Below are 21,694 nucleotides of genomic sequence, written 5' to 3' on the forward strand. Positions count from 1 at the left end.
TCTCATTCAATCCATGACTTGAGGTACACTGTGTTGATACACATTAGGAACTTTGAAGGGGATCTCTCAAAATGTTTGCTCAGAAAAGAACAAAGGTTTATTTATGAATGGCATACTTTAATACCCAATGGATTGAATCACGAGATCGAGTGGTTGTCCTTGTAAACAACATAGCCTTTCCTTTTCTTTCCTTTCCTTTCTTTTCTTTTCTTCCCTTCCTCCAAGGTGACATCACTTCCGTTGTTGAGGACGGTGTCTTGCCTGTATGAAACCTATTTAAGGTTTATCTCCCGTGGTCTGAGCTCACTCTAGCCTAGCTTTCGGCCCCAAGCCGATAAGTGGAGCCTGTAACAGGTATGAGAATGGTAATTAAGTAAAAATATAGTTTAGTATATATTTAAATAGTATGAGGTTCCCGTTTAGATTGGTTTTAAGATTTAGCATTTTTTAAAATTTCACACTGATTTACTTCACTATATGTTTGTTCCAATAGAGTCCTTCCCTGAAGAAGATTATCCTCGAAACTCGAGTCGGGGGGACAAGGATATAACATGGAACAGTAATGGTGTTTGTTTTTAGCACATTATAAGCACTAAACAGATTATGCACCGCTGAGGATCATTACAGACATCATACCATCCGACACACAGATAAGTGTTTTCAATTTTGATTTTTCTCATGCAAATACTAGTTGGATGGTAAGGGGACAGTGAAAAACGATGATGGTCCCCCAATGAACCCCAGTTCGGTGTCATCACCAGTCACAGGTTTTGGGTCTGAGCTTTTCACAATTCTTAATTAATAGAATATTATTGTAAGTTGAACTGTGATTATAGAAGGTATTTGTTCAAATTGAGTATCACAGTGTAGTGATTATTATATCTCTCCATATTAAAATGACATATAAATATCTCTACAGAATAGAGCAGTGGTTGCCAACCTTTTTTCATGTAAAGGGCCACAGTGTGAATACGAGAAAGCTCCAAGGGCCACCAAAAGATTTCAAGCTTGCACATACTACTAATTTTGTAAGCCACCTTGACCTGGTTTTTCAGACGGTATTACGAATTGCAAATTAATAGTTATATTGATTCTACAACACTTCAAGGAAATATTTTAAAAACTCACTTTGTGGTCCTTTTACTAAGGCACGCTACAGATTAACGCATGCTAAATGCTAAGGTGCCCATTATATTCTACTAGTGTTTAAGCCCGTTACACTAACGGGTGCTAGAGTAGATGTCTATATGTCTGTTGTTGGTTTTTTTTTTAAATTTGTCTCTCTCTCTCCCTGGACGCTGTCTGTCTGTCATTCTTTGTGTCTGCATCTCTCCCTGGTCCCCTGTCTGTGCGTCTTTCCTTCTGTCTGTCTCCCTGGTCCCCCTGCTTACCAAAGCAGCCCCCTTTCCCTCTCCCTCTGTTGTGCCATGCCTGCCTGCTCCGTGGCCCCATTCTGTTCCCCCCATGATTGCTGTCTGCCCCCAGCACAACTCTCCCCCCAAAGCAGCCCCCTTTCCCCCTGTTGTGCAATGCCTGCCTGCTTCGTGGCCCCCTTCTGTTCCCCCCCATGATTGCTGTCTGCCCCCAGCACAACCATCTCCCCAAAGCAGCCCCCTCTGGCCCCCCTGTTGTGCCATGCCTGCCTGCTCCATGGCCCCCTTCTGTTTCCCCCATCCCCATGATTGCTGTCTGCACTCAGCACAACCCTCCCACCAAAACAGCCCCCTTTCCTGCCTGCTCCATAGCCCTTCTTTTTTCGCTTCCCTTCCCATTCTTACCCTCCCTCCATCCATCCATGGTTCCTGCCGCCGCACACTTCTAGTTACTATATTAAGTAGGAAAGATTTAAATTAACACATTTACAAGATTTGAAGAGCATTTCAGCCAACAGTTTGAGAGCCACAATGTAGGACTTTAGGGGCTACGCGTTGGTGACTACTGGAATAGAGAGGTAGCCTAATGGCTAGAGAACTGGCTTGGGAAACAGTAGACTTAGGGTTTTTTTTTAAAAAAATCTTTATTAAGTTTTCAAAGCTAACAAAATGTGCAAAATGCTATACATACATATATTAATAATCATAATAAGCACTTATAATCAATCAGGAACAATACAGAAAGAATAAAACCCCCTCTCCTTTCCAGTGTTTCCAATCAGGGAATAAAACCAAACAAAAGAGATATCCCCCCCCCCACCCCCACCCAACCTCCCCTGGATGTGTGTGCTAAAACAACAGAAAATAAAGATAAAAGTTAACTATAACGAAGCCACAAAAGTCATCAATGTACCCCAAACTAATTTGAATATATTATGCGCCAGCATGTCAGGGTTCATTTTCTCATTCTTATAACATAAGCATAAATTCGCCCACCAAAAAGTAAAACTAAGGTGATCCCAATTTTTCCAATTGCGAGTAACCATTTGCATGGCTATCCCGGTCATAATAAGGAAAAGCTGACATTTATATCTGTTGAATGGGGGTTTAAGATGCAATATCATCCCACATATGACTACATCATATGTCAATGGAATCGATGACTCCAGTATGATATTAGTCTGTCCCCATATTGACCTCCAAAAGTTGAGTATCAAAGGACAATAGAGCAACAAATGATCCAGTGTCCCTGTGTCTAGAGGCAGTGCCAGCATCTATTCGATTTAGAACTATCTAATTTCTGCAAAGAAACAGGGGTCCAGAAACTTTTATGTTTGTTTCATAGATGCTGACGCTGTACATCTCATTCTCCAAGTCCAAATCTGTGGCCATTGAGAAGCAGAAATGTGCTGCTTAATCTCAATGCTCCAAATGTCTCTCAGACTAGTTTTTGGTAGACCTAGGTTCAAATCCCATTTTAGTTGATGTTTTTTTGTTTTGTTTTTTTGGGAGCCCTCCAGAGACAGAAAAATACCTATTTTACCCCTTGCAGATTTCTCATACATTCATTTACATTAGATATTGTTCTGTCAATGGAGAGTTCACAATTTAAACACACAAAGAATTCAAGTGGGATATGAGCCTGTTTTCTTTAGTGTTCAACACATGCTATGAACCATTAGGTTACTCATCAATTCTGCATGGAAGTTAATTTAAAGAAGATGTTAGTACTCTGAAATTTGATAGTTTTTGAAGCCCTGAAGCTGGCATAGATCCCAGTATCACTTGCTAGTTTCACATTTAGGAGAGGGAAGGGAATAGCAACTACTGGGGGATTATGACAGCGACTTCTCTTAATTCCATCAATGGACAGCTGTTCAATATGAGTAATTCTCAGTAATCTGAACGTGATAAAATACCAGGTCTAAATAACAATGTCTACCTTTTTGAACATAGCCATCCCTTCCCTTTCTGAAATTGGAGTTGGACATCTAAGGGCCATCCAAAACACATACAGACTGAGCCCTAGGCAGACATATATTTGTGGGCCTCCCGAACAAGGACCCCCCTCCCCCACCATTACAAGGAGGCTACTGTAAAGTTCTAAGCCCAACCAACAAAGTTAGGGCAGTCTCCATCAAGGGCTATACAATTAGTCCAGCAATTTTCTACTGTTTTTGTTCCCTATTTTTCCAACAGAACAAAAAATGTGAAAAATCACTGGCCTAAACGGATAGCCTTTGATATAGACTGCCCCAACTTTGTTGGTTGAGCTGAGAACTTTTCAGTGGCCTCCTTATATTTCACCTGTCAACAAGTAGTCAGGAAAGATACAGAGCCTAGCTGTGGGTATGATAGCAGTAATAGTTTATGAGTGAGCATGAGGACTATGCAAGTCCATGCTTTGAATGGAGAAACTTAATGGGTAAATCTCGTTCTGTATTTCTGTAACCCTATCCTGGTCCATTATGGGACCTGAAGTGCTGGTTTCAATTGGTGGTATCAGGGATTACAAATAGAACACTGAATTGGGATATAAATTTAAAAAACAGGACTAAACAAAAAGTCCCCCTCCTGGAGCTGGGTAATTTGACAGCTCTGCAGCACTAGGCTGAGAATCAGAGAAGCTGGGCACGTCATTTTCACTCTCCATTGCCTCTGGTACATATCTGAGATTTTAGGGTGGACTGCTCAAGAGTGAGATTTAAAGGCAATGTGCACAAGATATAAATTTACAACATTTTACAAGTGAAACAAAAGCTTCACAAATGGAAAAAGCCAAATATTTAGAATTTTTTAAATGCTTCTGAAAGAAATACTGGCAGAGTGTAGGTAGTATTAGGACACTGTTCAAGGAATTTGACCAATTAATTGACAGAATTAACAGGGTAGATTACGTGGCCTGATAACTTCCCTCCACTTAATTTGTGCACAAGTACCAATGAACCTTTGACCTGGAACTTCCTCTCCAACGTCAGAATTGATGTCAGGGGAAGAAGCTTGTCGGCCCGGTGCTTGTGCAGTGGATGCACGCACCTGGCTTTTGCGGCATCTGGGAAGCAGGGAGAAATTGGCGGTGGCTGTGGGAGGGGGCAGGCAGTGGTGGCTTATGATAGCAGGGAGAAATAAAGATGGTGGCTTGGGGGGAGAGAGAGAGAGAGAGAGAGATAGAAAGACGGTGACTTGGGGGGGGGCAGGGAGAGATAAAGAAAGACATAGAGTTTCATGCTTCCTGTAACCAACTAACAGTGCTGCCTTCTCTGGAGAGAGACAAGGGAGAAAGACAGACAGACAGGCAGAAAGAAAGGGGTGACAGGGAGAGAGAAAGAAAAAGACAGAAAGAAAGAAGGGGCAGAGAGAGAGAGAAAGAAAGTGGAGGAGGGGGCAGAGAGAGGAGGAAAAAGTTAGGGAGAGGAATGGGGTGTGTCGGGTGGCAGGGAGCAGGCAGGGAGAGAGGAAGAAAAAGTTGGACTCAAGGAGGGAAAGAAAGAGATGTTGGTTGGGGAATGGAATGAGGTCTGGAGGAGAGGAAGCATGCAGAAGGCAGAAAGAAGGGAATAAATATTGGATGCACAGTCAGAAGGAAGTATAACCAGATACTCATGAAATCACCAGACAACAAAGGTAATAAAAATGATTTTATTTTCAATTTAGTGATCAAAATGTGTCTGTTTTGAGAATTTACATCTGCTGTCTATATTTTGCACTATGGCTCCCTTTTACTAAACCACAATAGTGGCTTTTAGTGCAGGGAGCCTATGAGTGTAGGGAGCAGTGTGGGGCATTCAGCACAGCTCCCTGTGCTAAAAACCACTATCGCAGTTTAGTAACAGGGTAGGGGGTATATTTGTCTATTTTTGTATAGTTGTTACTGAGGTGACATTGCATATTTTAAAGTCATTTGCCTTGACCTCTTTGAACCCCCCTCAAAAAATAAAAGTGATAATTAACATTTTCTCTATGTACAGTGTGCTTTGTGTTTTATTTTAAATTGTATTGTTGGTAGATCATTTGACTTAATCATTTTAAAAGTAGCTCACAAGCCAAAAAAAGTGTGGGCACCCATGCTGTAAATTATGAGGGGCTGCTGTAAAATTCTCAGCCCAATCAAGAAGAGAATGATGTGGAGCATGAAACTTACAAATTATTCCACATTTTTCTTGACACTTTTCATTTCATATCATTGAAATGAAAATTGTCAAGAAAAGTGTGGAATATCTTGTAAGTGATTCGAGAGCAATAACTTTGACATAAAAAATCTATTTCGCCTAGTATGCACCATGACTTCACCCCCGATGTTAGGTGAATCAGACATTGACTCTCAATCTAATGTGCAGATCTTAGCAGACTTCTTCCAAAATAAGATTTAAAAAGTACAATCAGAAGTTATAAAAGCTACTGTCACTGCCCCTATATCTCTCCAATCAAATCATACATCTTCTGAATTGAACCCAGAAAACCAAATTTGGAGCACCTTCCAGCCTTTATCCCAAAAACCCACTACTATTCTCTTGAAAAAAAATTGTGCATTTGTAGCCATATACTTGCAGAAGTCCCTGACTACATACATCATAGAACGGCTGACAAAACTCTTAATCTTCTTCATCATGGCCAACTACCATCTCAAATGGAGCAAATTGTAATTATGTCAATCCCCAAAACATAGACCTCTTGAGCCCCTCTAATTACAGACCCATAACAGGAATTCCAATACTAACCAAACATCTTGAAACACACTCTGCCTACATTGAACGCCTCCATCCCACTCAATTTGGATTCTGCTCAAAACATAGTACAGAGGTCCTTTTAAAGACATTAACCAGCAAAATCAAACAATACTTGAGAATTGGCCGCCAGGCAAACCTCCTTCAATGAAATAGCCATTGTAGGAACCGTCCTGGACTGGTTCAAAGACTTCCTACAAAACAGATAAAATCTTGTCTACAAAGACGAAGCAGTAAAAAAAACAAAAAAAAACAAACTGGCAAGCATTTGTGGCGTACTGCAAGGATCACTGTTATCATTGATCCTCTATAACCCCTTCATGAGCTTACTAGGCCATATCAAATTCGACATGCATATTCTCATATGCAGATGACATTCTTCTACTCATTCCAATTAATCGTGATTCTAACAATACAACGCTGTTAATATCAAATGGAACAGACAAAATACAGACCTGTGCCACATTCAACAAACTCAAACTAAATGCGGGCAAAACCAAAGTTCTATGGTTTCATAACACTGTACACACAGTCCCTCTCACTGTATCTCTAACCTCAGGATCCACATTGGACATCAATGAGATGTCCAAGGTCCTCAGAGTCATACTTGAAATATCAAACTTAAGGAAGAAAACAGTCTACAATAAGAGAAGACTAAGACTTATCAGACCTTTCTTTCAAGAGTGCCACTTTGCCATACTAATGCAAGTGCTTAAACTGTCCTGGCTGGATTACTGCAACTCCCTCTATGCCAGTGGTCTCAAACTCAAACCCTTTGCGGGGCCACATTTTGGATTTGTAGGTACTTGGAGGGCCGCAGAAAAAATAGTTAATGTCTTATTAAAGAAATGACAATTTTGCATGAGGTAAAACTCTTTATAGTATATAAAACTTTCCTTTAACAGTTAAAAGGAAAGATATATAAACTATAAAGAGTTTTACCTCATGCAAAATTGTCATTTCTTTAATAAGACATTAACTATTTTTTCTGCGGCCCTCCAAGTACTCTATTTTTTTCTGCAGCACTCACATTTAAAGTTCAATATCTTTTCTTTCTCAAAACTGGCACATTTCAATCACTAAATTGAAAATAAAATCATTTTCCTACCTTTGTTTGGTAATTTCATCAGTCTCTGGTTGCACTTTATTCTTCTGACTGTGCATCCAATACTTCTTCCCTTCTTTCAGCCTCCTGTATGCTTCCTCTCCTCCAGACCTCATTCCCTCCCCCAACTTTTTATTTCTTTCTCTCTCTGTCTTTCTCTGATTCCATGCCCCATTTTTTGCTTTGTTTCTGGTTCCCTGTCCCCCCTCCTTCTTTCTTCCTTCCTCCTTGCCCCATTTTTTGCTTTTTTTTCTGGCTCCCTGTCCCCACCCCACCTTCTTTCTTTCTTTCTTCCTTCCTTCCTGCCTTCCCCCATGCCACCGCCACCGCGGAATAGGCTGCTGCTGCTGCCGCTATCGGGAATAGGCCATCTCCCTGCTTCTCTTCTGCACAGGGCCGACCAACTCTCGCCGCCCAACGTCAATTCTAACGTCGGAAAGGATGTTCCGGGCAGCCAGGCAGCGATTGGCTAGCCAGAACGTCCTCTCGACGTCAGAATTGACGTCGGGCCGCGAGAGTTGGTCGGCCCCGCAGGGAAGAGAAGCAGGGAGGTCAAAGAACACAGTGTCGTGAGAAGGGAAGGGAAGCAGGTTCGGCACCGCTACTCTAGACGAGCCGCACTCTAGGGAGTACAGTGGACCGCCCCCCCCCCCCCCCTTGGTACGCCACTCGAGCAGCAGCGTGTCTGGCCGGCTCGTTCTTTCAAAGCCGCGGGTGGCGACTCCTTGCGAGATTCGCACCTGCGTCTGAAGCCTCTCTGATGTTGTGACATCAGAGAGGCTTCCGATGCAGGAGTGGATAGCGCAAGGAGCCGCCAACCCGCGGCTTTGAACAAACGAGCCGGCTGCTGCTCCAAAAGGAAGAGAATGATGCCTCCAGACTGCGGGCCGCAAATAAAACCTGGAGAGCCACATGCGGCCCGTGGGCCGCGTGTTTGAGACCGCTGCTCTATGCGGACCTAAACTCTATTCTCCTGAGCAAATTACAAAACACGGTGATCAGACTAATATTCAAACTAAAAATATTTGACTCCATTTCACTTTTATTATAAGTACTTACATTGGTTACCTGTCAAAACTCATATCACCTTCAAACTATCATGTATGTTCCAAATTCTATGTGCAAATCCGTTATATCGCTCATAAACTTATTTGTCAATTCCTGGTCAATGTCAACTAAAGGGGTTAAATACAAGCACACATTTGACTCTTCACTTACCTTGGCACCAAGACCTAAAACAACCGCCCAACTAGCATCAGGATGGAAACATTATATAACACATTCAAAAAAAAAGCATACATACCATAGACAATTAACTTGAAATACTTACCCCCCTCCGTTACTAAGGTGCGCTAACCGATTAGCATGCATTAAACGCTAATACGTCCATAGACTAACATGCACGCGTTAGTGTTTAGTGTGTGCTAATCGGTTAGCACACCTTAGTAAAACAGGGCCTGACTGCCACTAAATCCTGTTCTCATCTCAAATGTTATACCAGTGCAGTCATAGAACCTCCACTCTCCCTCCCCATTAATCCATTCTTAACTCGACCCTCCTCAGACTGCTATAATGTAATTATATACATTCTGCAATTTTTTATGTTGTAAGTTGCCTTGAACCTGTTTAGGCATAGCGTGACTTAGAAATACTAGATTAGATTATTAAATTCCATAGCGTAGATTATTCAATTTCAAAGCTCCACGTCACTCTCTTCTTGGTTGGGCTGAGAACTTTTCAGCAGCCCTTCCTACTACTAATACTATTTATTATTTCTTTAACACTACCAGACGCACATAGCACATGTATCTAGCATTTAGATGAGAACACCCCCATCAATTCCACAGCTGGCACGTGTACTCACATCTAATGTATAGGTGTGTATTTTTTGCTGTTACACTAGTAGACCTCTACATTCTTTTACAGAGTAAATTCCTACCAGGTGTTCTCTGGGCCTCTATTTATAGATATACAATTATAGAATTACCTCCTATATCTCATAGTAAACACTTCCTTCATGTTTATTGAAAGCATTTAAGGAGTTAGTATTGACAGATATAAGGGAGATGGAAACGCATCCTGAAAAGCTGACCTATAACCTTAGAAAAAGAACAAAATTTTTAAAAGGTCTGGAAGAAAATCCTGAGATTATTATTAAAAAAGCTGATAAGGGAGGGGCAATTGTCCTACAAACTAGAGATGAGTATACTCTAGAAGTATATAGACAGCTAAACAGTGAGTGATTATCAAATATTAAAAGAAGATCCTACTAAGAACTTAAAGAAACAAATAGAGGAGCTAACAAGGGAGGGTCTAGAAAAAGGACATTTAACAATCACAGAGTTTAAATAGTTAAATATTAAATCTCCCAACTGTCCTGCGTTTTATACCCTCCAAAAAGTACACAAGCGACTAGATCAACCACCGGGTAGACCTATCGTGTCTAGCCGAGGCTCCCTCTTAGAACCTCTGTCAAAATTTTTAGATAATTTTTTACAGCCATTTGCAAAACAAACTTTCTCTTATGTACAAGATTCTGCTGATTTCTTGAAAAGAATAGCATGTCTTCAATTATCAGAGTCAGATGAAGCTTGGCTGGTGACTCTCGATGTACAGTCACTGTATACAGTAATTCCACAAGAAGAGGCATTATAAGTATTACAAAGATACCTAGATCAATGTGAAGGGGAACAGAGAGTCCCCACAGAGTTCTTGATTAACCTGGCTAGGATAGCGATGTGTGAAAATTTTTTTACATTTGAAGGAAAATACTACAAACAAAAAATTGGGGTTGCCATGGGAGCAGCGACGGCACCTTCAATTGCTAACCTATTTATGTCAGACTTTGAAATAAAATGGATATCTGAGAACCCATTCAGTGAGATATTTTCACATTGGTCAAGGTTTACAGATGACATCTTCTTTGTTTGGAAAAGTGACCGTATGCATCTGGAAAAGTTCTTAGAGTGGTTGAATAACTGGCATTCTAACATTTCATTTGTCATGCAATGTGACACAGCAAAAATAATGTTTCTGGACATAGTATTGAAATGAGCCGGCAATGAATTGTTCACTACGGTGCATAGGGAAGAAACAGATAGAAACACTATGATAGTTTCCAACCTCCACATTTAAAAAAGAATTTGCCAGTATCACAATTTCTAAGATATAGGCGGTTATGCAGCACCATGGCTGAGTATAAAATACAATCAAAGATTTTGAAGAAAAAATTAAGACAACAAGGTTACCCAGAACACCTGATTCATAAAGCATATAAAAGAGTGCTATATGCAAACAGAGATTTAATGTTTTTGAATAAACCTGTACAACTCACAGACAAAATGATGACATGCACTGTTAAAGTTGATCATAAGTCTCACCAACTAGGCAGAATTTCATATAAACATTGGCCCTTAATAAAGATGCTGCTGCCTTTTAAGGAACATGAATTAAGATTGGCTTATAGAAGGGGAGTAAACCTGAAAGAAAGATTAAGTTCTTCCGTATTGAAAGAAAAGATAGTGAGCACTATAGTACAGCCTCAACACACAGCATGTGGGAATTGTATGAACTGTGCAATCATGGTGACAACGTCTGAGTTTATAAATCCATTAAGTCAGAAAAAATACTTGTTTAAATAATGAGACGTCATGTACTACTGAGTTTGTAGTATACTGTATTGTATGCCCTTATTTAAAGGTATACATGGGCCAGACCATTAGACAACTACGAATTCGCCTGAATGAACATAGAAGCACACTAGACAGAAAAAACACACATGCTCCAATGGTACAACACTGCCTAGATTAGAATCATGATTTTTTTTCAGCTTAGATGTTATGTGCTTGATCACGTATGGCAGGACATCCATGGGGGTAACAGGCAGTTATGTCTCCAGCAATGAGAGCAATGTTGGATTTACGAGCTAGAATCTGTAACTCCTAAAGGATTGAATATGAATATAGACTGGTATTATTTCTATTAATCAAATAATGTTTCATTACTTTATCTTGGAAAATTGAAATTGCCTCGGTCTTGCAGAACCAATCCAGGATTACTGTGGCTGAGTTGGTCAGCCAATGAGGAGAAACCAACACTTCCCATAGCAGTGACGTGGCAGTGAGTGATTGGTGAGTCTTCCTTTAAGAAACACTGAGACGCTGCTATGGAGACAGGATGCTGGTGAGATTGTGCGAGCAAACATTTCAGTGAGTAATATGGATCGATGTATTTTAAGAATACTACATTATTGAAGAAAGATGAGTAAAGATCTTTTTATATAATTATTTCTACAGAACTGTGTGAAGAGAGTGGGAGTCTAGAAGCCCTGAAGAAATGGTTTAATACCGTGAAACGTTGACTATTAATTTAGACATCACTTAAAATTCTACAACACAGTTGTCAGTGTTGCTATTTAACATCTCAGTCTTATATTAAGATTAGCATAGTGGCAATTGTATATTCCCTACGGAAGTTTTTTTGCCGATGATGTGGGTGGAGGAGGTTTGAGCATTAATGCTCTTCCAGAACAAACCTGAGGCTTTTTCTCAGCCTAATAAGTGGAGCAATTCTATTTATTGTTATTTATTTACCCACTTCCACCATATTTATACTGAACTATAATGCTGGAAAGTTGTCAGGAGATCGGACAGCCGCTATATTAACTCTTACAAGTGTACCTGAGCCAACAGCATAACTCCATTTACCAAGCCTAGCGTTCCCCTAGTTATCTACTAATATGCCCCAGAAAGATATCCTAACCCTAAGCAATCTACTTTCATGTAAAACCTTTCATAATAGCAGGACCTGAATGCTCCATGTACATGCAAATGTCTTCAGCCATTTTACAACTACCTTTATTGGTGTTTGATCTATAGCACTGCTCATAAAGAGGAATGAAGCGGGAATGCTGTTTATTTTATCCTATTACAGTTGGGTAAACTGAACCAGAGAGAGATTCAGCAAACTCCTTATGACCAAGAATGAGAATAATATTTGAGCTCATAGAACATGACAGCTCTGAGGCTTAAACATTTTTTCCCCATTATCTTGGTAACTGCTGTATCACAGTCCATACTTGATCTCTTATTTTAGCCTCACTTCTCCAATACTGACAGTTCTCTGTGTTTGCAGGATTTCTAGTAGGGCTGGTTTATTTTTTTTATTTTTTGTTCACCAGTACAAGGGGCTGTCCTATATGCTTACCCTCCTGTGTCAAAATATTTCCTTATGTTATTTTTGAGTTTGTTTCCCCTCATATTTCTAAATATCTCTTATGAGTGAAAAACCTTTTATACATTTATTTTGTAGCGAGAAATTGGAGCACCAGAGCCTAAGGGCTCCTTTTACTAAGGTACGCTAGCGTTTTTAGCACACGCTAACCACACACTAAATGAAAAATACTATTGCAAGCTCTATGGAGGCGTTAGCATTTAGCGCATGCGGTATTGTAGTGTGCACTAAGGCCCTGATTCTCTAAAAGTGCGTCCCGATTTTAGGCAGCTGTAGACGTCCTACAGCTGTCTAATCAGCCAATCGGGATGCACGTTTTTAAAAAAAAAATGCTCCCCAGGCAGGCCTGAAGGTGCCTCCGGGAGCCTAGGGAGACCCGCAAGATGCCTAAGCTCGTCTAAGGGCCTTAGGCGGGCCTTAGGCTGAACCTAGGAGGCCCTATGCGTCTCCCTAGTAGATGAGAAGCTTAAAAATGTAGGCCAGCAAAATGCTGGTCTACATTGTAAGTAGACGCGGCCGCTATACTTATCGCGGCAAGGGATCTCTCTGCCGCTATAAGTATAGCGGGCCGTGGCCCCTGACCGATCACTGGCAGGAGGGTGCCCAAACCCTCCTGCCCGAAGACGCACCCCCTCCCCGACACTACCGACCGCCCCTCCCCGACACTACCGACCCCCCCCCGACATTACCGATCCCCCCCCCCGACAATATCGGTCGCTGGCAGGAGGGTGCCCAATCCCTCCTGCCCGAAGACGCACCCCCCCCCGGCACTAACAACCCCCACTCCACCAAACCTGTTCTTACAGAAGGGTCTTGCACGTCGAGCAAGCAGGCACGCCTCGTCGAAATGAGGTGGGCCCGCCCCTTCCCGGCCCATCCCGCCGAAGCCTAAGGCCTGATTGGCCCAGGCTCTAGAAGCCTGGACCAATCAGGCCTTAGGAATAGCGGGTCCGCCCATCCCTACTAAGTCTAAGGTCTGATTGGCCAATCAGGCCTTAGATTAAGTGGGGATGGGCGGACCCGCTATGCCTAAGGCCTGATTGGTCCAGGCTTCTAGAGCCTGGGCCAATCAGGCCTTAGGCTTCGGCGGGATGGGCCGGGAAGGGGCGGGCCCGCCTCATTTCGACGAGGCGTGCCTGCTTGCTCGACGTGCAAGACCCATCTGTAAGAACAGGTTTGGTGGAGTGGGGGTTGTTAGCGCCGGGGGGGGCGTGCGTCTTCGGGCAGGAGGGATTGGGCACCCTCCTGCCAGCGACCGATATTGTCGGGGGGGGAGATCGGTAATGTCGAGGGGGGGGCGGTCAGTGTCAGGGGTGGGGCGGTCGGTAGTGTCGGGAGGGTGCGTCTTCGGGCAGGAGAGATTGGGCACCCTCCTGCCATCGATCGATATTGTTGGGGGGGGGAGATCGGTAATGTCGGGGGGGGCGGTCGGTAGTGTCGGGGGGGGCGATCAGTAGTGTCGGGGAGAGGGGTGCGTCTTCGGTCAGGAGGGTTTGGGCACCCTCCTGCCAGCGATCGGTCAGGGAGCCACGGCCCGCTATACTTATAGCGGCAGAGAGATCCCTTGCCGCGATAAGTGTAGCGGGCCGTGTCTAATCTAACTTGATTCTCTAACCCGCATCTGTAACATGGACGCCGGTTACAGAATCGGGGTTTAGTTTAGGCCGATTCTGAATAGGACGCCTCTCCCGGGCGTCCTATACAGAATCAGGGCCTAGGTGTCTTGCGGGCCTCGCCTTCAATATAGGCGGCCTGCCTGGGGAGCATTTTTTTAAAAAAAACGTGCATCCCGATTGGCTGATTAGACAGCTGTAGGACGCCTACAGCTGCCTAAAATCGGGACGCACTTTTAGAGAATCAGGGCCTAAGAGCGTGCTAAAACCGCTAGTGCACCTTAGTAAAAGGAGCCCTAAGTCACATCTCATGGGACTTATGGGGCAAGTTCACACTTTTGTTTAACTTGTAGTTTATCACTTAAGCTTCTACATCACTCTTGCATAATGTTTTATATGACTTATGAATTCAGTAGGACTTCAATGATACTTTCCCCATCTTTACTGAACATACTATGGACCTGATTTATCAAGCTTCTTTTTTCATTGACATAGAATAAGGAAAAAATAAATAAATCATAAATCAGATTTCTTGAAAATAAAATAGACATTTATGTTCTTCAAAAATTCGAGGTACGAGGGTCATTTCATAAATAATATACACTATTTTTTTTAATTTACATGTTTTACTTTTAAGTATTTCTTTACAATCCTTCAATATAGTCTTCCTGCTTTGCAATGATTGAGTCCCAACGTTCGGGAAGCTTCATTATTCCATCCAAGAGACTGTTTTGGTCAGTTGCCGAATGGCTCGGGTAGCGGCAGAAGAAAGCTCTTCCAGACTTACAAAATGATGTCCACGCATAGGTTTTTTTCATCTTTGGAAAAAGGTCAAAGTCTGGTGGACTCATGTCTGGACTGTAGGGAGCATGAGGTTACACTTCCCAGCCGTATTCGCATAGTTTTTCAATGATGAATAGAGAGCTCCATCTTCCTCGCAACCAAAATTTTGATGAGCTCAATCAAAAGTCAAACAAATGATGATTTTTGCTTATGATCATGAAGGCATCATCATCACAGGCAAAGTTCCATGTGGAAGAAGTGTCACAGCAGTGTATTATCATGATTTTTTGCAAAAAAAATACATAAAACCTGGCCACAGTTGCTCTTGGCTGGGCCACTCATTCTTCACTACAACACTCGCCCGAACATAGGGAGTGTCATTGAAAAACTACACAAATACAGCTTGGAGGTGTTATCTCATGCTCCCTACAGTCCGGATATGAGACCACCAGACTTTGACCTTTTTATTAAGTTGAAAGAACCTATGCATGGGTTTTGTGCATTTTTTTTGCAAAAAATCACGATAATACACTGCTGTGACACTTCCACATGGAACTTGTCTGTGATGATGATGGTGTCTTGGATGGAATAATGAAGCTTCCCCAACGTTGTGACTCAGTCATTGCAAAGCAGGGAGACTATATTGAAGGACTGTAAATAAATACTCAAAAAAAACCCCATGTAAATTAAAAAAAATAGTGTACATTATTTATGACATGACCCTTGTACATTGTTCCTTTGCTCTACTGGAGAACCTTAGAAACTGTTTTTTTCCTAAACTGGATAGCTGAGGAGGGAAAGAAGACGTAAGAAAATGCTGTAAATTGTGATGTTTAAATTCTTGATGTGATTATATTACAAAATAATTTGCATCCCTGTGGCAATGAGAAAATGAATATATTTCCAAATGCTTTGTTTAGTCATTAAAAGTTCAAAATTGTCATTTTCCAAAACATAGCAAAACTGAATTAAAATAAACTGTATTCTCTTCTGCTTATCTATTGCTTCCCAATTGAGCTTTTGAAACATATGAAAGCATGGCATTATTACCTTCAGAACTTCATCTCCTTCAGCAGGCATTGAGTAATAATGTAGCAAATATCCATGGCATTGGAATCCTTTGCATTTCAGTAAATGTCATCTTGTTCTAAATTCTCAGGGATATTAGTCAGTGCTGACAACTGTGTAGAAGAAGTATATATTTTTTTCTGTTTTCATATTTACACTGTTTAAGTTAGAAAACCAAGATCCTGGAACTAGGGTTACCACATGGCTCCAGAAAAAGGAGGACGGATTAAGACAACTGTGTTTCACTTCTACTGAAAGCAATGGATGTGAAGAGGACAGATAGAGACATCTGGGTTTTAATTTCATTGAACGTAATGGAAGTAAATCTGGATGTCTCAATCCATCCTCCTTTTTCTGAAGCCATATAGTAACCCTACCTGGAACTGAAGCATGTCTACTCTTATACAGCATATCAGTGTTTTTCAACCTTTTTACACCTATGGACCGGCAGAAATAAAAGAATTATTCTGTGGACCGGCATCGGTTCGTGGACCAGCGGTTGAAGAACACTGGGCTAAGTCGTGGGCCAGACCCCGCCCATCTCTACCCAATCTCTACCTCAGACCCCGCCCCCATAATGGTACTAATTGCACCTTGCTTCCGGTTCAGGTGCAGGATGCCCGTAGGAGCCACTGCCCTTGGCTTTGTGCACTGAATCAGTGAGGAAGAGGGAGCTGGCTTGAAGATAACGCTGCATCGATCGCACCGTGGACCGGCGGTTGAAGAACACTGTTTTGGGCCTGATGCACGTGCTGGCCCTGTGGACCGGCAGGAAATTTCTGTGGACCGGCACTGGTCCATGGACCGGTGGTTGAAGAACACTGCAGGATATCATACCGGAGGAGGGTTAAAATTTTCTTTTTCTTAAGCTGGCAAGCCTTGCCCCTGGTTGATATCAGTGGACTCTCAACTTTTTATCACAATGGAAAGCCAAGGGGGAGCCTCTTTCTCCACTCCAGGTAATACTCTTTCATCCCTTACTCTTGCCAAAAAGGCTTTTTCTTATTCTCACAAACCCTGCCCCTGGTGACTTTGGTGGGACTCCCAGTTGCCTCCAGAGATACCTTTTAGCTGCATTTGCAAAGGAAAGCCATGGGAAAGTGTTTTTCTCCTCTCCAGAGCTGGGCACACTGCATTGGATCAGAAAGTGAATCCTACTGAATCAGTCTTGGAGTTCCAGCTATGGAGCTGAGTTATTCATGCTGTGACAAGATTAACCTCAGGTACTGTTTTTACCATATTGATAAGCATAAAAATAAATCAGTTATATTTTCCATTTACTGAGGGAACACAAAGCAAACTAAGACAAGGGATATGTTGAATTAAAATCATAAAGGTTTTTATTTCTGAATCAGGGACCTTTTTTGGGGAGGGGGGAGGGGAGAACTCACTTCTCCTCCAATGAGTTTCAAGTCACCTAAACAGTGGTTTTCCTAAGCTGTTTTTCCTCATATTGGTGCCTTTGCTGAGCTGGGTCCAAGCGTTTTCTCCTGCTTCCCCTTAAAGAGGTAAGCCTGGCTTCCAAGGCTATTTTGTTCCCATGGGTAAAATGGACTGGAACCAAATCAGGAGATCTTGTTTGTTGCTATTTATAAGATAGTTGCCAGAATGGAAAACTTACTGAAAAACTTGTGTCCCAAACAGGCCAGATCTTTGACTACCGAGTCAGAGATTATTTAAATATTATTTATATATTTTGTATTATAAAAAAATATTTATATCCTGTGATCAGTATAATAATTTATTTTATTTTAACCTTGTTTGTTTTCTTTGGTTGGATGACTGTGCACTTTTCTATTTACCAATATGCCTCTTGAGTACTCCAAATATAATAACATAAAATATGATGAAGTTATGATGGTCTTATTCTGGTTACACCATCAGAAGAGAGAGATCACTGGAGAAGAACATAATGTTTGGTAAGATCGAAGGAACCAGGCGAAGAGGGTGACCAGCAATCAGATGGCTGGACACGTTGAAAACAACCATGGGGGATGATGCTTGAGGATCTTTCTGTACTAGTACAAAACCAATTTCTTTTTAGATCTGTGATTCATCAAATTGCTAGAACTCAAGCACGAATCAATATCACCTAACAAAGATATACCACTGATCCTCCAAACCCATTAAATTCTTAAACCAATAATGTACCCAAATGTTCTTAGAACCCCATCCACATGATCTGACTGATAATTAATCAGCCAGCAGTCATCAGCATTTTGTTTAATACAGGCCCTGGAACTGAATATTTGGGGCTAATTTGATTGATCCTGGCTGCCAGGGCTTATGAGGGTCCTGGCTGAATATCAGCTGAGACCAGCGTAATCTTTTTCTTCTTTTCAAAGCTCTCCGATCCTTTTTTCATCCTCTGAGTTATTCCTCCTTCCCTCCCCAGCTCACACTAAGTAGCCTCACAGGCCTAATTGATGCCCTGGTGGATCATGGGGGCCACAGGGGGGCAGGAGGAAAGCTCTCTCACTCCTGTTCCTTATGGCTTCCCTAAGAAAATTGGTGCAACAACCTTGTACAGCAGCTTGCAAAGTTTGTGTAGTACTATGAGCTGCCACAAGAGTTTGTATCAACCATTTTCTTAAGGAAGCCACAAGGAGCAGGAGCCTGCAAGGATATGGGTGGATATTCAGGAGTTTTCTGCATGGCAGTGAGCTGGTGACGGAGTGGGGAAGGAAGGAAATTTGGAAGGGTGGGAGGGAATTGGGAGGCTTTCCAAAGATGAAAAGGGCTATGTGCGTGCCAGACAATGTTCAGTGCCAATACCCGCATAGCTAAGCACACAGAATTAGGATAGCTTTTGAGCTGTGCTAAATTTGTCTGCTTAGCTATAAGAGTGCCAACACTGAATATTGCTGCTAGCTGCATAACTGCTAGCTCTTCACCAACTCTGTCGCCTGCACTGTCCCTGGCTTGCCTATTTTTTTTATATTCAGTGGCACTGCCCGGTTTAGAGTCACTGAATTTGTGGGTTAGGAGGTCACAGGTGATTTAAGTGGGCAGAAGCCTCTCCTGCCTGCTTAAATCGCTTTGAATATTAAGCCCTATCTTATCTCAATCTGCTCCCCTCAATATTCAAAGCTATATAACCAGCCAGAAATGGCCACCGACAGGTTAAATAATATTTTGGCACCTAACCACAAATACTCAGTGGGAGATAAATGGTTATCTCTGCTGAATATTTGCAGTAAACTTCAAAATGTTAACCAGCAACATTGCATGATAACTGATGTTATTCAGTGCTGACCAGCAATGTTTAGCGGGCAAATCAGGCCCCACAAGCAGCAGGCCTACTTTTGCCTACTATTAATTTAATTGGTCAGCACTGAATATTTGCTTAGCTGGTTAATGCTGGCTTTTGCAAAGCCATGGTAACAGCCTGGCTTTGAATATCGGGGTGGGGGGTTATCCAAGTCTATTTTAACCAGCCAGTTAAGTTAGTAGCAGACAGAAAAAGGCTTGCTATTAATGTGGGTGAGCTCCCGCTGGCTGATGTTTTCAAAAATGGGCATAAGAACATATGAATTGTCATACTGGAACAGACCGAAGGTCCATCAAGCCCAGTATCCTGTTTCCAATAGTGACCAACCCAGGTCCCAAGTACCTAGCTAGATCCCAGGAAGCAAAACAGATTCTATGCTGCTTAGAAATAAGCAGTGGATTTCTCCAAGCCATCTTAACATTTTTCTGCAATATTCAAACAAATCTTAAGCTCACCCAAACTACATCTCTAACAGGCCCCCTTGAGATTTAGATGCATTGCAGACAAGCACCATAGGAATCCATCTAGAAAATGAGTTTAATAGGGAGTTGGAAGAGTGTGGTGAGAAAAATGTCCATCTGCCCCCTGATGCCAAATTATTGAAACCTCTCTATTGGGATTCCCTAAATAGCCTGTTTCAATTGTATTCTTCAAGGATAATCCACACTGAACCATCTGCTTCTGGGCAACAATCAGCTCCCCCCCCCTCCCCACCAACTGTAGTTTAAAAGCTGCTCTATCTTTTTAAATGTTAGTGCTAGCAGCCTGCTTCCATTCCAGTTAAGATAACATTGACTAATTTAAATCATCTACTGGCAAATTTTCTACATTCCACCTAAAGTTATACACATACATTGGCACATCTGGCCAAAAATTGATAGGCTTTAATTGGCACCAATATTTGGCACTTAACACCTCATAACTGGCTTTAATTGGACTTAATTGAAAGTTAGGCAATGGCTCAAAAAACACAATTCTATAAAAAGTAAGTGCCTTGTCCATGGTGAAATACTGAGTGAATGGCAGCAGAAAAGTGAATACATTGAGGAGATATGACCCAATTTGGGCTCTATTGAAGATCACTGATTCTGATGAGGGGATGGGGTAGGATACAACATGCTACGAGTATTTGAAGTATGGTGATGTTTTATTCCAGTGTTGTAGTCTGTTAATTGTTTTAAGTTACTGTATATTGCTATACGTGTGTTATTGTTTTATATTTCAAATTAAATAGTTAATAAAGACACTGAACACATCCACAAAAGAAAGGCTATTAATTGAATGTCATTTGCATTAAAAAAAACCAAAAAAATAAAACTTAAGTTCTAGGGATTGGGAGGATTGTCTTGAGCGGGTTGGCTCTTTTTGTTATCAGCAGACAGGCACTCCTGCAGACAGCAGTTGACATCAAGTGCCAGAAATAGAGGTCCTTTGAAGCCTCTTAAGATCAACCAAGCCATGGAACATGGCCCACACATGCGTGCTCGTGGGCACATGTCTGAAGGGGCATGTCCAAAGAGGCAGAGCATGCCCCTTTGGAGCCTTGAGGAAACAGGAGCAGGGAATTATAATTTTGAATTGGAATAGGGAAAAGAAAGGCAAAGGTGGTGCCATCAACTTCTTTAAAGGGCCCTATGGACCGGCATTTTGTTCCTCTTGTGAGAACTTCTACTACTGTAATATGAGTACATCTCTTCACTCTGCTTCTTTATCCTCTGGTGAACCGTTACCTCCTCCTCCTCAACCAGGAACACTTACAGGGATGCATAAATCTGAGACAATGAAGGGTGATCTGGAAAGTGACGTTTGGAGCCTGCATTTGAAGTGGACCAGCAGAGAGCACAACATCGCTGCACCCGAAGCTGAAGCTAAGTTCCCCTTTACGTTTTGGCTATAAATTGCAGTGCTGTGCTGTATGTGATTTGCAGCACATTTTTGATGACTACCGGTCTTTTGGGTCGAGGATGTGAATAAAAGATTTTCAGACTGAACTGAGTGGTAGCACCCACTTTGGAGTTTTTTTTGACCCATGAAGCCTTTCAACTGAGGTCTTTTTTCTCCAAAAATTATTTTTTGGGGTGCTCCTCGGAAGTGGACACTACTGCTGTAGTTTGAAAAAAACTTTTTTGTCCCCCTGGAGGTTATACTTACCAGTTAGACCATGATATGTGTCCAGCATATGACTTTGGATATATGTATGAGTGAAACATCATATGCTTCTCAATTTTCAAAATAGAAAGACTCATCTCCCCAATTGTACGTTCACCAACACCACTTTGCTTTAGTTGTACAGCTGATGATACTTCCACAACTTGACTACTGCAACTCCATCTACATGGGAATCAACACCACTCTGATTCACAAAATGCAACTCATCCAAAACACCGTTGTCAGACTAATCTTCAACCTGAGAAAATATGACTCAATTACAGCCTTCATCAGGCAACTGCACTGGCTACCCATCCTATCACGAATAACCTTCAAAACTTCATGCATCATTCACCGTATACTTTACAGAAACTCCA

The 21,694-nt window shown here is 42.0% G+C and overlaps 2 long non-coding RNA genes across 2 annotated transcripts in view; one reads left to right on the plus strand and one right to left on the minus strand.

Annotated features, from left to right (window-relative positions):
* Positions 1 to 21,694, minus strand: part of LOC117353501 — a 267,636-nt gene that overhangs the window by 109,191 nt on the left and 136,751 nt on the right. The window lies entirely within an intron of this gene.
* On the plus strand, positions 16,630 to 21,105 carry LOC117353502. Its single transcript, XR_004537959.1, has 3 exons — positions 16,630 to 16,857; positions 17,018 to 17,121; positions 20,918 to 21,105. It is a non-coding gene; the product is annotated as an uncharacterized LOC117353502 (long non-coding RNA).

This window comes from Geotrypetes seraphini, chromosome 2, assembly GCF_902459505.1.
Source record: "Geotrypetes seraphini chromosome 2, aGeoSer1.1, whole genome shotgun sequence".
Classification (NCBI taxonomy): domain Eukaryota; kingdom Metazoa; phylum Chordata; class Amphibia; order Gymnophiona; family Dermophiidae; genus Geotrypetes; species Geotrypetes seraphini.